Source organism: Schistocerca serialis, unplaced genomic scaffold, assembly GCF_023864345.2.
Source record: "Schistocerca serialis cubense isolate TAMUIC-IGC-003099 unplaced genomic scaffold, iqSchSeri2.2 HiC_scaffold_1362, whole genome shotgun sequence".
NCBI classification, from domain to species: Eukaryota; Metazoa; Arthropoda; class Insecta; order Orthoptera; family Acrididae; genus Schistocerca; species Schistocerca serialis.
In genome coordinates this window covers 13,997,358-14,016,957 of record NW_026047583.1, presented here as the reverse complement: position 1 = coordinate 14,016,957, position 19,600 = coordinate 13,997,358, and positions in this window count along the sequence as shown.

Here is a 19,600-nt window from a genome sequence, read left to right as displayed (position 1 = left end):
TAAAATAAGGGAAATCGGAGCTCGCACGGGAAGACACAGGTGTTCGTTCTTTCCGCACGCTTTACGAGATTGGAATAATATAAAATTGTGAAGGTAGTTCGTCGAACCATCTGCCAGGCACTTAAATGTGATTTGCAGAGTATCAATGTATATGGTACAACCTGACCAAAAGAAGGGATCGGTTGGTAGGACACGTTCTGAGACATCGAGGGATTACCAGTTTAGTACTGGAGGGAAGCGTGTGGGGTAAAAATTGTAGAGGGAGACCAAGAGATGAGTGGTAGGCAGATTCAGGAGGATGTAGGTTGGAGTGGTTACTCGGAGATGGAGGGGCTTGCACAGGATAGAGTAGCATGGAGAGCTGCACCAAACTTGTCTTCGGACTGAAGGCCTCAACAACAAGAAGCGAAGTTTAACACGACAACAAGAGAAATGTGTAAGTTTAACTCAAAATTCCCTACTCGTGACGCTTCTCTGAAAGTTACAAATGGTTACCAAACCAGGCGAAAATAAATCGCTGCATTTTCGGCAGAATTATTTTTAGATACTAACCAAAGAAGAGGTGAGAGATCTTTTTGAATGGTCACCATTCAAGTGTGGGCGTGGAGGGACCGCGCTTAATATTTACCAATACATATCCGCCCCTTGCGGGGGTCGCCCGCACACGCTATTCGTTCGTTTCTTTCGCCAGTCGACTCAACTGAATCGAGTCGTTGTACTTCCCTACGTAGCACGCGCGTCCGCGTCGTCGTATTTTAGACGTTTCTGTCTGGCACATAGATACGAGGGGGGGATCAAATATTAACTGACATTTTGTTACCGAGCATCAACAGTTGGCAGGAGCGACCCCGCGCTTCTGGGACCCTTAAGCTGCGTTTTCCTAGCGGCGGGAATTTCCTGCAGCGTGTTGCGTAAAACGCGTGCGCGACGCCGCTGCCCACTCAACATACGAGACCGTTTTCCTAGTGTGCGTACATCGCAGTGCCGCAGCGGGCTCCGCCTGCGAGAAACGCTCGCGTGTCACGCTCAGGAGTCTGTCCCGCAAGTCGCAGCGACTTACTTGGCCAGAGGAGTGGGGGTATTCAGACTGGACACCCACCGACACGACAGCTGCACAGGCGCGCACAGGCAACAGCAGACAATTTTTGACAGAGTTGTCACAGAAACAATCTCCAGAAATGTCGGCTGACCGCTTTTCTAGCTCAAAGGATGAGCAACTTATCGAACTGGTTTCCGAAAAGCAAAATTTGTGGAATATGGCCGACGCCGATTGGAAAAATCTAATGAAAAAGAGCTTAATTTGGGCATAAGCAGGAGGAAAAGTGAATAAAATAAGTAAGTAGAAATGTTACTCGGTTACAGGAATTACTTCTCGGTTTGCCTTCAATTAACGAAAGAAGATAATGAAACTGGTCGTGTGTGAATCTGAAAAATGCCATAAACTTCTCCGCATCGTCGAGCAAATGTTTTGTAACTAAAATTTTATATGCTCCTTCTTCTTCACGATGCAAGAACATTCGTCTCACTGCTTTGCGCTTCATGAGTACTCTTTCCAATAGCATACAGTCCCCCTCCTGTTCCCTAACTTCCACGTACTTTCGGAGTACCAAAATTAACAGTTTTCTAGCACGAGCATGTACTGCAATATTTGGCCTTCACTGCCTCCGCTGCAACTGTCGCCCAGCAGAAAGCGCTTCGCAGCGCGCAGGAAATAGCGCCAATGAACCGCAAGGAACTGCTCTCGTCTAGGAGAGCACCCACCAATATCTAGCAAACTGCAAAAATTATGTCAAAGCTTTCCGAAACTTTTTCTCGCTTTCACCCCCAACAAAAAATGTAATGGGGAAAAGTTTGTCGCCTACTGCATTTTGTACGTTGGTTTGATAAAAGTTCCGCACCAGACGTTACATTTTATTTGTCCACTATTAGCGATTCTATTGGCCAGAACTTTTGCAGACGTTATCGACATATACTACTGAAGGCAACTATTAAGTTATGTCTTTGTACGACTCTCTGTTTAGGAGATACGGCATGATAAATATCGAGTAGCGCGAAAAATGAGCTTTTCTTAAAATCTTAAGTATTTATCTATTTCAGTAGCACAAAAGTTTCATTGAGTTATGAAAAAGGTATCAGTAGGTAGCACACGTATCACTCTATCAGGTGCAGTTGCCAAATTCTAAAAAACCCAACTTTCATTTTTTAGGTTCTGACGCGCACCGCTCCGCGCCTAGGAAAACGTTTCATGCAGCGCCCCGCGACCCGCATCGCACAGCGGAAGATGGAAGCGTATTTCGCAGCACGCTGCCACAAATTCCCGCGGCTAGGAAAACGTAGCTTTAGAAGTGAGCAGAGCGTGCTGTCAGATATTTCCCGCCGTTTCGTCAGTAACGCTCACGATGTCCGAGCAACAGGTGCACCCCTCCATTGCGCAACGCATAATTATCAAATTTCTTTTTGTCGAAGGAGTTACAGCGGTGGAAATTTGCCAAAGACTGACTGCACAGTTCGGTGGTAAAACATTATCAAGGACGCGTGTGTTTGCCCGGCATAAAAAGTTCAAGGAAGAACAACGACGTGTGGAAAATCAGCAACACGATCGCCGCCCTGGGACCAGCATAACAGACATAAACATTCGTGCGGGTAAAGACATTATTGACGACGATCGACGGGCGATAGTATCAGAAATTGCAAAAAAGTCGGAAAATCAGTTATGGGATGTGTCAAGCAATCATCATAAATGACCTACAGTTCCGTAAAGTGTGTTCCTGATGGGTCCCTAAACTTTTGACCGAAAATCTGTAGTTGAGACGCTTGGAGGTCTGCCAGAGGCTTACAGAAAGGTTTGCGGAAGAAGGTGTTGCATTTTTTAGTCGGATCGTCACTTGCGACGAAACATGGGTCCACCACTACACTCCAGAATCCAAACAAGCCAGTAAGGAGTGGCGGAGGAAAGGGGAGGCAACACCAGTGAAAGCCAAGACTCGAATGTCAGCTGGCGATGTTTTTCAACGGTTTTCTTCGAGCAGCGAGGCATTTTGCTGATTGAGTTTTTGCATGAGCGACGCACAATTAATGCTGCTTACTGCTGCGAACTGTTGAACAAGGCGAGAGTTGCACATCGCCGCCAAAGACGAGACCAGTCGATTCGACAGGTCATCCTCCTCGGTCATCCTCCTCCACGACCATGCGCGACCCCATACTGCAGCTCTGAGGCTACGGCCACACTTGAGTTTTTTGAAGCTGGACGCTCAGCGCCTAAAGAAGCAGCTTCAAAACTCGCCTGGTTGTGGCCACACTCGACAGTGTATATAGCAACGCGTCCTACCGACGGAAGACGTGAATGTGGCCATATATGGCTCAGTAGCGTTTCAGACCTGCCTGGGTGACATCACAGCATTGAGAAATGAACGTATTAAGTAAACAATCTGCAACAATAATATGTGGTGCATTGTTACTGATTCGACAGAGACGACGTAGACAAAAAGACGTTTTTGGACTCATCCAATAATGGAGGACAGATCAGAGAGGGGAACATGCAGTCTGCTGCACAACAAACTTAAAGAAAACCCTGAATTGAGTACTACAGGATGTCTATTAGTCTGCTGTCCAATGTGTCGAATGTTGTTACTGGAAGAAACACTCGACTACGTGATCGTATTAAGGGCTGAAGAAAAACTATAAATTACTCCGAGGTAAATGAACTTTTATTAGTTATTGTTTTATTTGTTTACAATGCATGAAAGGACAGGATTGAATCTTCTGATTTTTTCCTCGAAGATCATTGTAGGTGTGCAGCTTGTGGACTGAGATGATTGTTGGTAACTTTCAGATGTAATTCTGGACGGCTGTGCATGTGTGTAGGACTGAACCAATTGTAAATATTTCAATTGAAAATCCATCTTGTCAGCTGGGCTAAAGTTCTTAATAAGGGGCATTTGCGAAAGTAAGAACATTTCATTTGGATCGTTAGTTCTAGGTTCTTTTGTATGTGATTGTTGCGAACTCGTTTCCAAAACGCTTAACAACTTTTTTTCAAACCTGTCCTGTTTTCGTTTCTTCGGAAATGGACTTTCTTTCTCCCTTTGTGCTGTGCGAGCAGGGGGAGAGGCTTTGCATGTAGTATGTTGTATTTCAGGTGCCGCTTTTGCTTCTTGTTGTGCAGTGTTGTTGCAGCGTCTTGCGTACTTTCTGTTAGATCGACAGCCATATTCCCAGATGTACTGTGGTGAAAAGAGAAAACTGTAATTGTCCACAGTAAAATTTTATAATTTGTGACCATGCATGGCTCAGCCTGGAACTTAAAAATGCACGAACATTATAAATATGGAATACTCACTCAATTTCTACACATAAAGATTGGAGAAATGACAACTGTTTGTGATAAATATAATGTTTCCTGGGTTTTGATGAATATCCACTTTTGCCATCGTGCATTTTCACATTTTTGTAGTAGCAATACTTAATGCTCTTCCACTTTTTATGCACATCGTTAAAAAAAAACCACTTAATATAAATATTGGTTCTACTTTTAACCCATTATCAATGTTTCATTGTAGATATCTCGCATCTGGCAATTCCATCAGATCTCTACACTTCCAGTTTCTACTTGGACGTTAAACAATTTCAAAGCTTATTCGAGAGACATGCAATCTGGAAACTATGCAAGGCCAATATATGAAACAATTAATTGCTGAAGATTGGTTGAATATTAGTTTACAGTTTGAAAAAAAAAAAAGCCAATTTTCCACATTGCGTGGGATGTGTAGATGGTAAGCATATTAGAGTGATCACTCAGTGGGGATCGAGTAGTGAATACTACTACAAGAAGTATTTTTCAGTAGTTTCAATGGCACCTTTGGACACGAGGGAGATTCAAACATCCTGAAAAGTACTAATTTTGGCAAGGAACTCAATTCCAACAATTTACCATTACCATCACTAGCTCCCTTACCAAATGGTACATCTGATCGATTACAGCTATATGTGTTTGTGGCAGATGAAGCCTTTGCTTCGTGTGAAAACCTTCTGAGACCATACCCCGGTAAGGAGATGACTTAACATTCAAAGAATTTTTAACTACCGTTTACCGAGTGCCAGGCAGTACGTGGGATGTGCATTAGGTATTTTAGCCAATAAATGGCGCATATTCCACCGTCCGATTGACGTCATTATCGATTTGGTTGTCTGCACAACTTTGTGAGGGAAAACGATGAGTACAACTTTGAAGACACGCTATCGTGTCCTTTGGACAGCGTTCCGGCCCAGGGGACAAGAGGGACCGTGAAAGGAACACACACAAGATATCAGTTTGTACTCTGGCAAGAACGATACGCAAACATTGCTGAGTGAAAAAGACTGCTGGCATAACAAGACACCTCTAATATTCTACAATAAAGCGCATATATTGTGACTTGTACTTACTTGATTTAACAAATGTAATTCACCAGATGTCTTTCATAAAATTTAAATGTTTTGTTGTATTTTTGATCTTTTATACTACCCATATTAAATGTTTTTACTTCTTTTGTTTCTTTGCTCATATTGTACCAACCTTCACCAACAACATTATGTCACAGCTAGCCAACTGTCTCTTCTTTTTTGTCTGTTTTTATAATCCGCATTTTGAATGTCGCATAAAAAAGGTCGAGCTTGAACTTCTAAAATAATGCGTTCGCAATCAAGCTCAATTTTTTCCATCTAACACATCGAAAAAACTGTAATGAAATTCTTGACTACACACACTACTTTGTGTTGACACACTGCAAAGTTACTGCTGAGTTCACGTGGAAACACAATGTGAGAAGCGTCTTTTGACACAGGGAATGCACCCCGGTCCATCCGACTAGCGTCGGACCTTAAGGATGCGCCTTTCCGTCGTAAGTTGGCAGAAAAAGACGCTGTGTGTGGCCACTACTGGCCTTCTCCAGCCTGCCTAGAACTGTGGCGTCTTTTGACGCTGAGCGTCCAGCTTCAAAAAACGCAAGTGTGGCCGTAGCCTAACTGCCTCCGAGCTACAGGAAATGCGCTGGACTACACTCGATTATCGTCCTTACAGTCCCGTACTTAACGCCCTGCGATTTCCATTTATTCGGACCAACCAAAAGAGCTCTAGGCGAGCGACGGTTTGAAGATGGCGAGAGTGTGGAGGACTTCGTGCGCAACTGGCTGGTGACACGACACAGTTCTTTTTATGATGAGGGTATCAAAAAGCTGCCCATACGCTGGAACAAATGCGTTTCCAAAGCAGGAGACTATGTGGAAAAACAAATTATAATTGCCTCGCGTTTTTCAATAATTGAATTTAAATAAAAAATAAAGTCTCGTTTATATGTGATCCGCCCTCGTAGCTAAGGCATGCCTACGAGAAAGGTCGCGACCATTCTAGTGATCTGTCTGCCATTCGTTCGAGAAAAGTCGCGAATATTCGACTGTTTCCTTGTTCAGAGACCCTTCGACACGTAGCATTATAAATACGGACTATTCACCGAATAGGAAGCTAGTTTACATTCAGAAGCAGAAATATTAAGACTGAAGAATGAATAAGTAAGAAGTCCTAGTTGTAGCAAGTGCAATTGTGAAGATTAGTCAAGATTGAGAGTAATTAGTTGATTGTGAAGTATTAATAATAGTAATTCATATTAATTTCTTCGTAAAATAATGTTACGAGACTCGTAACAATCGGTATGCAACTCTCGCCTTGTTCAACAATTCGCAGTAGTAAGCAGCATTGATTGTGTGTTGCTCATTCAAAAAATTCGACCCGTTTGGAACGTTCATTTGTCTACACCCTCCCCTACCGCCGCCCTCCCCCCTCCCTGTGTTTTTCCAGCCTACTGGGTACTTTAGCGCGCAGACATTGTCATTGTGAGTCAGTCGTACCATTGGGCGCTACTAAGGGTAAGAACCATTTCTTTATGTAGATACTTGGATTTGATCCATTAGATATTGTCTGTGTAAGGTCGTGACAATACATTTGTTTTAACTATTGTTTTACTAGTCAGGATATTATTTTGTTGATATTTTACGCAACGCGTTTCGAGAAATGATTCACAAATGAGTGTATGTGTTTATTCGTAACATTTTTTTATGTGACGTTTTGCTTCCTTCCACAGACTTTACTGTAATATATATATAAAAACAAAAAATGCGCAACTTTTAGTCGATCGGTATTTAAAGGCAGCGGCGAAATTTGGATACCGCCAAGTTACACAATTTTCTTATGGTCCGTTTGTGCAGTCTCTCACTAATAATTTTCTCAGCGCTGGTATGGTCCTCATTAGAACAGAGGGCAAATAAAAATAGCTATTTTGCCCGGTAGCTTGTCACAGCACATTATTACCTGTGAAGGATCAGTTTTCACGTAGTTAAAACATCTTTGTTACGTTGCATTCAAAGGATGATCTTTTGGAGATCTATCATCAATAACCACGTTTCTCACACCTCCTGTGTTTCCTACATAATTTCATGTGTCATGAAAAGAAACTGGTATTCAATGCTGCGGGTATATTCCATTCCTGAGGTGCGACGGCAAGATTTGCGAATCGGTCCTCGGCAGGGACGTTAATGAGCATCCGTCCAAAATTCAGTACTTTATTTATGTAGTGCATCTTGTAGCGTCTCCTGGCCAGTCGTCATAAAAAGCGTGTGACAGAATTTTTTCCGTGTGTGTAAGACCAGTTAACGTGTATCAATATAGTGCCACGCACACGGCGAAAGAGAAATAATTTAAACACGAGTCAACACGAGCAAGTGAAGCAATAAAGCAAGACTATGTAAACATTTCACGAATATATTATGTGTATTTGTAGAACATTCATAATTATTTGACGTTTTATGCATTTTCAACTTTGAATCCATGACATATTATTATCTTTGAAAATCGTATTCTTGTTAAATGAATTAGTGATTATGATATGTGCCCAGGATAAAAAGGACAATTCAGTACATGTATAAATAGTAAAAAGCATTGTAGTAATCTCTCTGTTCTCCTTGGATTTCATGACGAGTAACACTTGCGTCTTAAGCAAATGTGTATGGTGGCCGTGAGTCTCTTGTTCATGAAGTTTGAGATCCGCCATTAGGCGAGTTTTTGTAAAAAGGTGTGTAAAATTATTGCATTTTTGTTTTAATATATAGAGTTTGAGCAAATATGTTTTTAAAATAATTTATTAAGTTGCCAGCCACTCGTCCCGTAAATAAATTAGACATTTTCAGCATTTAATTTAGCGGAAGCCGCAGTACCAATCTGCGAGGCCAACGGCCGCAGACGCGCCACATTTAAAATATACTTATTTCAGGCATCGCATCCGCCTCGCCGGTAAAGTGAGGTAACATAATAATATTTAACATTTTCTTACAGCTTACAGCAGTGCCGGCGGACTATATTATATTATTCAGTGCATTTCTCAGTTTGATTTTGAAGGTACTGTGCAACATGTTCTATGCGGGCACAAAAATATAACGAATAACTGTGTGTTATGACTTTATCATTTTCACATTTTGTGGCAAGGTGTGTTCTGTGAAACTAAACCAATATTCTACATTTTTTTCCCTAATATGAAGAGAACGCGGGCTAGCTGCGCGGCTGGTCTAATTAACAGTATTCAAAAATCCACTGCATAATGTAACCAACATTCAGTGCTGTAACGATCATTTGAATTTCATTACTGACTTTTCTGAAAATGTGGCAAGGTAGTGAGTTCAGATACAGTTTTCTTTCTTTCTTGTTTACGTTGCAGTAGCAAGTGAATGTTCCCTACATCATTATCCAGAGCAGATGTGGAAAAGCAGTAATTTGATCCATGGTGTGCCACATTTATAATAAAAGTGTTTATTCCCCGTCCTACTCCATGTCTGAACTTAACATATGTGTGCTAATGTGACTCATACAGTCAAAGTGAAATATTTACTCATCATTACTCGAAGTTAATTGCTTTTATGAAGAAAGAATGAACCAAATAAAGAGAGTGTGATAACACTGAATGAGAACCATAGCAACTTGTTACAAATACACTCCTGGAAATGGAAAAAAGAACACATTGACACCGGTGTGTCAGACCCACCATACTTGCTCCGGACACTGCGAGAGGGCTGTACAAGCAATGATCACACGCACGGCACAGCGGACACACCAGCAACCGCGGTGTTGGCCGTCGAATGGCGCTAGCTGCGCAGCATTTGTGCGCCGCCGCCGTCAGTGTCAGCCAGTTTGCCGTGGCATACGGAGCTCCATCGCAGTCTTTAACACTGGTAGCATGCCGCGACAGCGTGGACGTGAACCGTATGTGCAGTTGACGGACTTTGAGCGAGGGCGTATAGTGGGCATGCGGGAGGCCGGGTGGACGTACCGCCGAATTGCTCAACACGTGGGGCGTGAGGTCTCCACAGTACATCGATGTTGTCGCCAGTGGTCGGCGGAAGGTGCACGTGCCCGTCGACCTGGGACCGGACCGCAGCGACGCACGGATGCACGCCAAGACCGTAGGATCCTACGCAGTACCGTAGGGGACCGCACCGCCACTTCCCAGCAAATTAGGGACACTGTTGCTCCTGGGGTATCGGCGAGGACCATTCGCAACCGTCTCCATGAAGCTGGGCTACGGTCCCGCACACCGTTAGGCCGTCTTCCGCTCACGCCCCAGCATCGTGCAGCCCGCCTCCAGTGGTGTCGCGACAGGCGTGAAAGGAGGGGCGAATGGAGACGTGGCGTCTTCAGCGATGAGAGTCGCTTCTGCCTTGGTGCCAATGATGGTCGTATGCGTGTTTGGCGCCGTGCAGGTGAGCGCCACAATCAGGACTGCATACGACCGAGGCACACAGGGCCAACACCCGGCATCATGGTGTGGGGAGCGATCTCCTACACTGGCCGTACACCACTGGTGATCGTCGAGGGGACACTGAATAGTGCACGGTACATCCAAACCGTCATCGAACCCATTGTTCTACCATTCCTAGACCGGCAAGGGAACTTGCTGTTCCAACAGGACAATGCACGTCTGCATGTATCCCGTGCCACCCAACGTGCTCTAGAAGGTGTAAGTCAACTACCCTGGCCAGCAAGATCTCCGGATCTGTCCCTCATTGAGCATGTTTGGGACTGGATGAAGCGTCGTCTCACGCGGTCTGCACGTCCAGCACGAACGCTGGTCCAACTGAGGCGCCAGGTGGAAATGGCATGGCAAGCCGTTTCACAGGACTACATCCAGCATCTCTAGGATCGTCTCCATGGGAGAATAGCAGCCTGCATTGCTGCGAAAGGTGGATATACACTGTACTAGTGCCGACATTGTGCATGCTCTGTTGCCTGTGTCTATGTGCCTGTGGTTCTGTCAGTGTGATCATGTGATGTATCTGACCCCAGGAATGTGTCAATAAAGTTTCCCCTTCCTGGGACAATGAATTCACGGTGTTCTTATTTCAATTTCCAGGAGTGTAATTTTGTGTACTGCCATCAGCTCTCAGTTTCAGTTTTATATCAGTCCGAATATTGCAAATCCAAACTTTAATATCGTAAAGCAAAGTTACTAGTTACCATGCACCAACGTACTTGCTGCTACACATATATAATCATATCTTAATAAATAAAACCACAAACCGAATAAAATTAACTCCAGTAGTAAAAAAGTGAGAGGTGGAGTAGGGGAGACAAGAATAACTGGCGCCCAACTTGGGGCACGGACAGTTGCAGTGGCCACTATATATGTGCACAATAACTAATCCGATATACTTCTTGTACAGAGGATAATTGATAAATATATATATGTATTTGTGTAATTCTCGGGGCGGTTAGTAGACCCGCAACCGAGCGCCTCCCCAGGTGGCGGATAGGGGAATGCCTCCTAGATATAGGTGGTACCGAGGAAATGAAATACTCGGGGCGGACCAAAACTACTAGTAGCGTCTGTTCCCACAGTGGGCGGCTCCAAAAGGCGTCTGCTCCACATGTCAGTGGCGGCCTCAACCAACCTCCTGATCTGGAAAGTCAGGTTGTACTCGGCAGCATGCCATACATCCAACTACTAAACATCATGATGGTACAACGAGAAAAATCTCATTACCCCGGGCCCCAGTCAATAGACTGGGATTGTCGTGAGCATCGGATTCCAGGGGCTCACGGACATCATGAGAAGAATCGGAGCTTCTCAAACTCCCTCAAGACCAAACGCAAACACTACATCGGCACACTCAACGTGAACACACTGATGAAAACAGGAAAGATGAAACAACTGACAGACACTCTCGAAAAATTTCAAATCAAAATATGTGCACTGCAAGAAACACGATTCACAGACGAAGACCATTTCAACACGGAGAATTTCAGAATATACAAAGGAAAACCATCGAGACAACTGAAAAACCTAAGGCTTTTTGGCACAGGATTTGCAGTACACAGGTCCATCACGGACAGCATAATCGACTTTTCGTCACCAAACGAAAGAATCAGCACCATCACAGTGATATCAGCCAATAAATCCTACACAATAATCAACGCACATGCACCAACTAATGACTACAACAGGAAAAACCCGGACGAAATTGATGACTTCTGGACGACAATGGAAGAAACTATCAGAAAAATTCCTGCACATAGAGTCAAAATAATACTGGGAGACTTCAACGCCAAACTCGGAAAAGAAAAGATATACAGACATATCACAGGAAAACATACTCCACACAAGGACACCAACAAAAACGGAAAACATCTGATAGACTTTTGCAAAAGCCACGACCTCGCCATTATGTCAACAAAATTCAAGAAACCAACACGAAAACTTACCACATGGAAATTCCCCAGCGGAAAGCAAGAACTACAAATCGACCACGTAATAGTGCAGAAAGACTCACAAAAAGAAATTTTGAACATAGACACCCGTAAAGGCTACTTCGACTCAGACCACCACCTACTACAGATCAGGATTCGTCCTTTGCCCAAGAAAAAGCTCCAGAAGAACAAAATTGTTAGACCAGATCCAGAACACGTTACTTTAAACCAGACACAAATATTACACAAAATTAAAATGGAGAAAACGACAGACTGGACACAACTTTCACGAAGAATCCGAGAGGCCATGAAACTAGCACAAGCACCACGAACACGGAAACACCGTTGGTGGAACCACACATGTGACCAAGCTATTGACCAACGAATCAGTGCATGGAAAAAATTTGGTTGCCATAAATCCCAAGAGAATTGGATGAACTTCTTGAAAACACAGAAGCAATCAAGCAAAATCATTCGCAGTGAAAAACGACAGTATGACAAACGGCGACTGACAGAGATCGAATCAGACTTCATGAAGAACAATACAAGAAACTTCTACAGAACGTTCAGAGAAAATATGACTGGATATCAACCACCCAACTTGTGCTTCAGAAGACCGGATGGAACCCTAGAAACCAATACCAAAAACAATTGTGACATTCTGGCAAAGTACTTTGAAAAACTGCTCAACACGGACCCCCCCATGGAAGAAATGATGACAGAAACGAGCACATACAATCCAGATAGTGAACCTCCAACTCTAGAAGAAGTTAAAGAAATAATAAAGTCACTCAAGAATCGTAGAGCACCAGGAGAAGATGGCATCATCGCGGAAATCTGGAGGTTACAAGACCCAGAACTCACCAAAGACATCCACAGGATCTTGGGAGACATCTGGAAGACCATGAAAATTCCTGACGACTGGAAAACTGCCCTGATACACCCACTACACAAAAAAGGTGACAAGACTAACCCGAACAACTACAGAGGAATATCCCTACTACCGGTCACATACAAGATCCTCTCTAAAGCTTTACTGAACAGACTAGAATGCCAAACCGACCACTTGATTGGGGAATACCAAGCAGGCTTCCGTAAAGGGCGGTCTTGTGCGGAACAAATTTGGAACCTGAAAATGATTTTACAACACAAACAGAACCTGATCATTACCTTTGTTGACTTCAAAAAGGCGTACGACTCTATCGACCGGAAAACTCTCTTCAAAATTCTAGCAGAATACAAAGTAGACAACAAAACACGGGCTATCATAGAGCAAACTTTAACCAACACGACCTCCAAAGTAAAGTTCTGTGGGGAACTATCAGAGCCCTTTGAAATTCGCACAGGTGTCCGACAAGGCGATGGCCTCTCACCTCTCCTTTTCAATCTGGTGTTAGATAAGGTCATAAGAGAATGGGAAACATCACAACAGGGGATAACCTTAGGAAACCTACAGATTAAATGCCTGGCTTTTGCAGACGATTTGGCGATTGTCGCGAAAGGTATAAAGGAAACAAAAGACGCTATTGAAAAACTGCACGAAATCGCTTCCAAAACTGGACTACAGATCTCTTACGAAAAGACACAGTTTATGAGCACAAAGAAACTCTCATCTCTGAACACAAAGTATGGCACGATTTACAAAACAGCAAACTTCAAATACCTCGGTGAAACACTACAAATGAGTGGACATAACAGAGACTCAAATGAAGAAAGAAAGACTAAACTGGACAAGGCATACAAAGTAGTGTGGAATCATTACAACAAGAAGTCTATCTCACAAAAATCCAAATTACGCCATTACGACACGGTGGTGCTCCCCGAGGCACTATATGCAGCAGAGACCACACTAATCCGAGGGCATACACGTATCAGACAATTAGAAAAAGTAGAACGGAAAATACTTAGGAAAATATTTGGCGCAACTAACAACAATGGAATATGGATCAAGAAACCTACAGAGGAACTGTACAAACATACGGAGACAATCACAGAAAAGATTAGAAAACGCACACTACAATTCTATGGACACCTATACAGAATGCCATCACACAGGCTGACCAAACAGATCTTTGACTGGGTAACCACTAGAAACAACAAATGGGTGGCAGAGGTAGAAAACGACCTGAACCAGCTCAACATAACAGCAGACACAATAAACGACAGAATAAAGTTCAGAAACATCATTAAGAAAAGTAAACTACATGAGATACAATGCGACAAACGAACAGGCATAAAATGGACCGAAGAACGCAAGCAAAATCACAGCCAGAAGATGAAAGAAATATGGGCAACCAAAAAGGCAATCAAGATGAAGCCGAAGACACGAAGCCGACAAGAAGCATGGACAGAGGACCGGAAACAGAAACACAGCGAGCGAATGAGGGAAGTTTGGGCAGCAAGGAAGGCAGCAAAAGGAACTGGCCATGTAGTTTAGTCCAAATGCGCTCTTTAAGGGCAAAACACCAATAATAATAATAATTTGTGTAATTAACTTGTATGTATTTGTGTAATTGTGTAACCATTATTGTGTACTGATGTGCATATTTACATGTAATCTTCAACCATGGAGAGGTACCAGACTGACTGTATGAGTCAGAGCACAGTATGACCTGCCACAGTAAAATCCTGGGAAAGCTGCACCCAGAATTACAGAGCAAAAAGGTAAGACTGCAGTGTAGTCAGTTTGCGTGCAGAGTGTGTGATACTTGACCACTTTCAGGTCGTGTCTGGTGTGTGTTTGTATGTATAATTGTTGTAGAATAGAAAGTAGTCTATTAGTGTTTACTTCTTTTTTGCAAGTGTTTATTGTGTTGTGCATAGAATTTAGTAAATATTTTGTATCATTTCGTGTGTTGAAAGTGATTGATAGTATCTTTGTTTGCGGTTGAAACCATAATTATGGTAGTAAATCTGAGAAGTCAGCATACAGAAACCATGAACACAGAAGAACAGCAACCCCACCACGTTGTGCAACTAACCCCCAGAGTACTGATGACGAAAGGTTTACATAAGATGCGGGGGTGGCAGCACAAGAGACTGTGCCACCGTCTACCAGCACCTTAAATGTAGAACCATTGCAAATACCAAGCCAGATGGTGGCAATGGTTTGGGTAGTAATTCTGTTCAAAGCTTATTAGAGAGAATTCTAAATTATCAAACTCGATTTGCGGAAGAGCAAGTTGAGAGGGAACGCAAACTTGCACTTGAATTAGCAGAAAGCGACTGCAAGCTGGCCGAAGATTTGGCCGAGCGCGATTGCCAACAGGCTGAGAGAGACGAGTATGTTATGAATTCATTGCCAGCCATGCAAAAAGAGATGGCGATGTTAAAGTCAACATAGGAGTCGATTCCCAAATCTGTACAAGAGCTATCTGAATACGTTGGCAGTTTGCAGTTGGCGAACACCACCCTAGTAGGAGACGTTAGCATGTTATCCAACCGTATGGAGAAACTTGAAATAGACGCTGAGCAAATTGTAGAACAAAAGTTAACTGAACAAGCCACAAAACTAGAAACAGAGGTTACTTCGTGGCTAGAAACTAAAGACAAAGACATCGAGTCTAAAATCGAGTCTCAGCTCAAGGCCTATGTAAATGAAGCAACAGTAGAATGCGTAGGTACTGGTGTTACCAAACAGATTCAAAGTGACGTGCAGTCTCTTAAGCAAGTGCTTAAGGATAACATACCGAGTTGGCAAATGTCTGTGACAAAAAGGTTAGCCGACTTGGAAAAGAGTTTGTCAGGTGTGCACAAGACTAGTGAAAGTGATTATGTGCCACACGCAACTAATGTTTTTGGTACCACAGTTGTTTATGCTGGGCGTAGCAATAATGCTGAATAAAACTTCGACAATGCCAGAAGCTGCAGCACACCTTCTGAGCATGTAGCCTACGCGCCAGACGCGCCTACGGCTAATTGAAAAATGTTAATCAGAGAGAGCTTGATTAAAAATCACCAATTTCAAACATTTACTACAGACCGGAAATCAGTGCACCCAGAAGTATTCATTAAGAGCTTTCGCAACATATTGCCTAGCATGTGGAACGACCAACAAAAGATCCATTATGTAATATCGTACATACAAGGGGATGCTGCGCTCTGGGCTTCAGATGCAACGGATAGCTGCAAAACTTACGAACAATTTGAAAAGGCTTTCTTTTCAAAATACTGGTCCTCTTGTATGCAAGAGCGCCTAAGGAAGGAAGTATATAACCTGGAACAGTATTCGCCACGCCTTGGCAGTTTACGAAAGTAGTTCGAGAAGTACATTAATAAAACCCGATACTGGGATGAACTGATCCCACCGAGAGACATTATCCGGCTGTTGAAATCTCATTTGCCGACTAACGTTAAAGAGAAGCCAATCCATGTGCCAGAGACCGACATGGAGTACTTCTTGTCCATCTTAGACTCTATCGATGTAATTCAAGAGGATGCTAGAAAAGCCTATGAGCACAGTAAAAACAATGGCTCTAATGGAAAAGCCGATAGGAATGGCAACGCACCGCGCCTAAGCCAAGCTAACGCGGGGGCGGAGGCAAGGCGACAAGAATATAATACAAACAATAAGCGCAACCCAGATGGTTATAGTTCACCACCGAATGGCAAAAAACGGAGGTACGATGACCGGTTTGAGCCCGGACCATCCAACGCAAATAGGTGGCGGAATGATGGAGGTCAGTGGCAGAACTATTCTGAAAATAACAGGAATTGGAATGCCAGTCCACGTCGCTACCCAGAGCGTCCAAACCAGCAGGGCTACCAAACAAATAGGCAACCACAAAAAAAACGTGCCTATAGCACAACCCTGAAGGCCTAGTAAGTCACATGTAAACATTGTTGAGGTAACGGAGGAAGCACATCCGTGCACTTCACAACAACAACAACATCCAACAAACTAACTGTGGCCGCGATATGCTCTCCGTCGTTGTCCGTGGTTAAGGGAGAGAGCACAACCACATACATTCCGGGAGTAAACATGATCCAATACAATAATGGTATGAAGATAGAGCAAGAACTGTTAGACGAGCCATGTGTGTGTGGAAGGTGTAGATAACTCGGTGCAGCCTGTGATGGCAGCATGTGTTTACGACGTAGCCGTAAACATTATCATTTATACAGGGGCATCAGTAAGTGTCATAAGTTTCGACTTCGAAGGGGCAAAGAGTGCCGACCTTCCCAGTCAACAATTGTCATGTATCCGGAGCAATCAGTGCAAAAGCCCAATCAGTTGCGCACCAGGTGCAGGTACAGATAAACATTGAGAATGTTGCCATAACGAGCATGTTTCTCGTAGTTAAACGTTTACGTGTGGACTGCATACTGGCCGTCGATTTCTTAGCGAAAGGGACGCAATTATCGACCTGTCTGCTGGGATGCGGAGTATTATTGATAAGGGGGAGAGGATTGAATTGCCTATGGTGCAGACCGAGGAAATATCAAAACCGCGCTGCAACCGTATCAATATTAAACATAAAAGCCGATATGTGTTGCACATAAATAGTGACTTCACAGCTAACGACCTGTACTACTCAAACAAAAAAGATAGCGATTTTGACGTAAATATAGATGCTTTTGCTCGTAAGGTACGGGACTCAGGAAAGTTAGATGCTGTGCAACAACAACAGTTTACAAAGTTATTGCTGGAATATACTGATGTATTCTCTGAACGCCCCGGAATAATAAGAGGTTATCAATACACTATAGAAGTGAAAGCCCACAAAACTTATTGTTGTGCTGCGTACTCCATACCATGGTCAAAGAAGGAAGCAGTGGCGCAGGAAATCCGTAAGATGCTGGCATGGGAAATAATAGAACCATCCCTGTCCCCGTATAGCAGCCCTTTAGTAGCTGTTGCTAAAGCAAATGGAAAAATACGTCTCGTACTAGATGTGCGAGACATAAACGAAATAATTGTGCCAGTACAGACCCACCCCGAGAACCTTGAAGAACAAATTCAGAAGTTCCACGGTGTACAGTACCTTACATCCTTTGATCTTCATCTCGTTGAATGAATGTTTGCCAAGCTGAATAAGTTTTTAAGAATATGTGCTACAGCCTAACCAACTGTGCACACAAGAGGAAACAAATAAACGACAAAGATGTGAGTATTCACCAACCTATAATATAGGGGATTTAGTCCTACTGTGGACCCATCCTAAGTCATCAGCTACATTAAAACAGAACAGCAAATGGCAGCTGGTATATCAGGGACCATTTGTTGTAATACAGGTTCCACACGGGTTGCAATTACTTGTTGACACACCCGCAAACAGGTAAGATTAAGGGACTGTACCCCTGCAAAGATGTCAAGTTGTTTATACAATAAACCTTGTAAATAGTAATTATAGGATCATTTATTTTGTGCTTTAGATGTTAAGGATTATGTATTGTAAGGGTAATGTAAGATGAAGCCACCCTGTTATAGAGGATGGTTAACCAATTTCCTATGAAATGTGTTGTACAAGAAGGTATTAACATATTCAAAACCTATAGCTCCTCAAGCCAGAATTTTATTGAGAAAGTAAACTTTTGAGCCTTGAGTAAAAGACTATTTAAGTGCCTTATAGGCATATTCACTACTTAAAGATTTTTAAACTATCTTGCCGTAGTAATAGGAAGGAAATCAATAATATAAGATTCAAAAACTTGAAAATTATTGTGTTCATTTTACTATAAAGGTACTAAGATGTTTTGTTTTTATTTATGTGATATGCCAAGATATGCCTTCATACTCTGAATAAATGTACTATCACCACCAGAGGCGGTTTGAAAGAAGGGAACTAAGCATATTTTACTATGCATGGTACTGAACTTGATAGCATACATTATAGTGTGCACCTTGTGCTTCAATTGAAGTTGGTGTCTTTGACACAGTAAGGATAATTTCATACGCAGGCAACAAATATTTGATCTGCACTAACGACTACATTGTAGTCAACATAAAGACAATGTGCCAAAAAGTCATATTAAATAAGTTATTGCACAAATACGCCCAAGTCAAATTGAATGCACACTAAGTGACTCGTTAGCGGATGATTTTCTGGCAACTACAAAATTCTTATAAAAATCACACACGTCGACTAATGTAAAAGTATGTAATGAAATCATTGTAGCTGTAAATGTTACGCTCAATGAACTTTACAAATTATATGGACTCCCAATGATGAGCATTTAACTGTGGTAACAATATTGTTATTGGTTAAAAAAGAATTGTATGTTGTAATGCCAGTGATGTAAATATTAGGCATTATATGTGTAGCAGGGACAGACAAGACTGTTGTGTCTACACCTTGTGCAATAAGAAAAAAGGTTATCATTTTGATAACGAACTGTGCACTTGGGGCACTTCCAAACTGAAAAAAAAAAGAACTGATTATGTATGTGAATATAAAGTCGCGGGAAGATATTTGTGTCGATCGGAAGGAGAAAGTGTGTATGTTCAATGGATCTTCGCGTGTTGACAGACAGCAATAGGTACTTCAACTGGGAATGCAATCGAAATATGTGTAGTGCAAATCCGCATTTGATGTACTTTGAGAAAAGTGTTACAGTACATGTGAGGTGTCAGGTCAGATGGGTGTTATGAACACAATTTTGACAGAAAGCAGTTCAATAGGCTGTGGAGTGGAAGGGGTAGGCTAGCAATAGAACAGTGCATCACCATTGACTAGACACTCATTTATTGAACACATAAGTCAGGTATTACCCAAAAGGAACAATCGGTACAAATTACAAATAATATTCTTTTCCTTTAAGTCACTCAAACATTTAAACAGGCAAATGGCAATCATTTAACTGAAAGCCTTTTAAGAAAGCAAGACTAGAAAATTT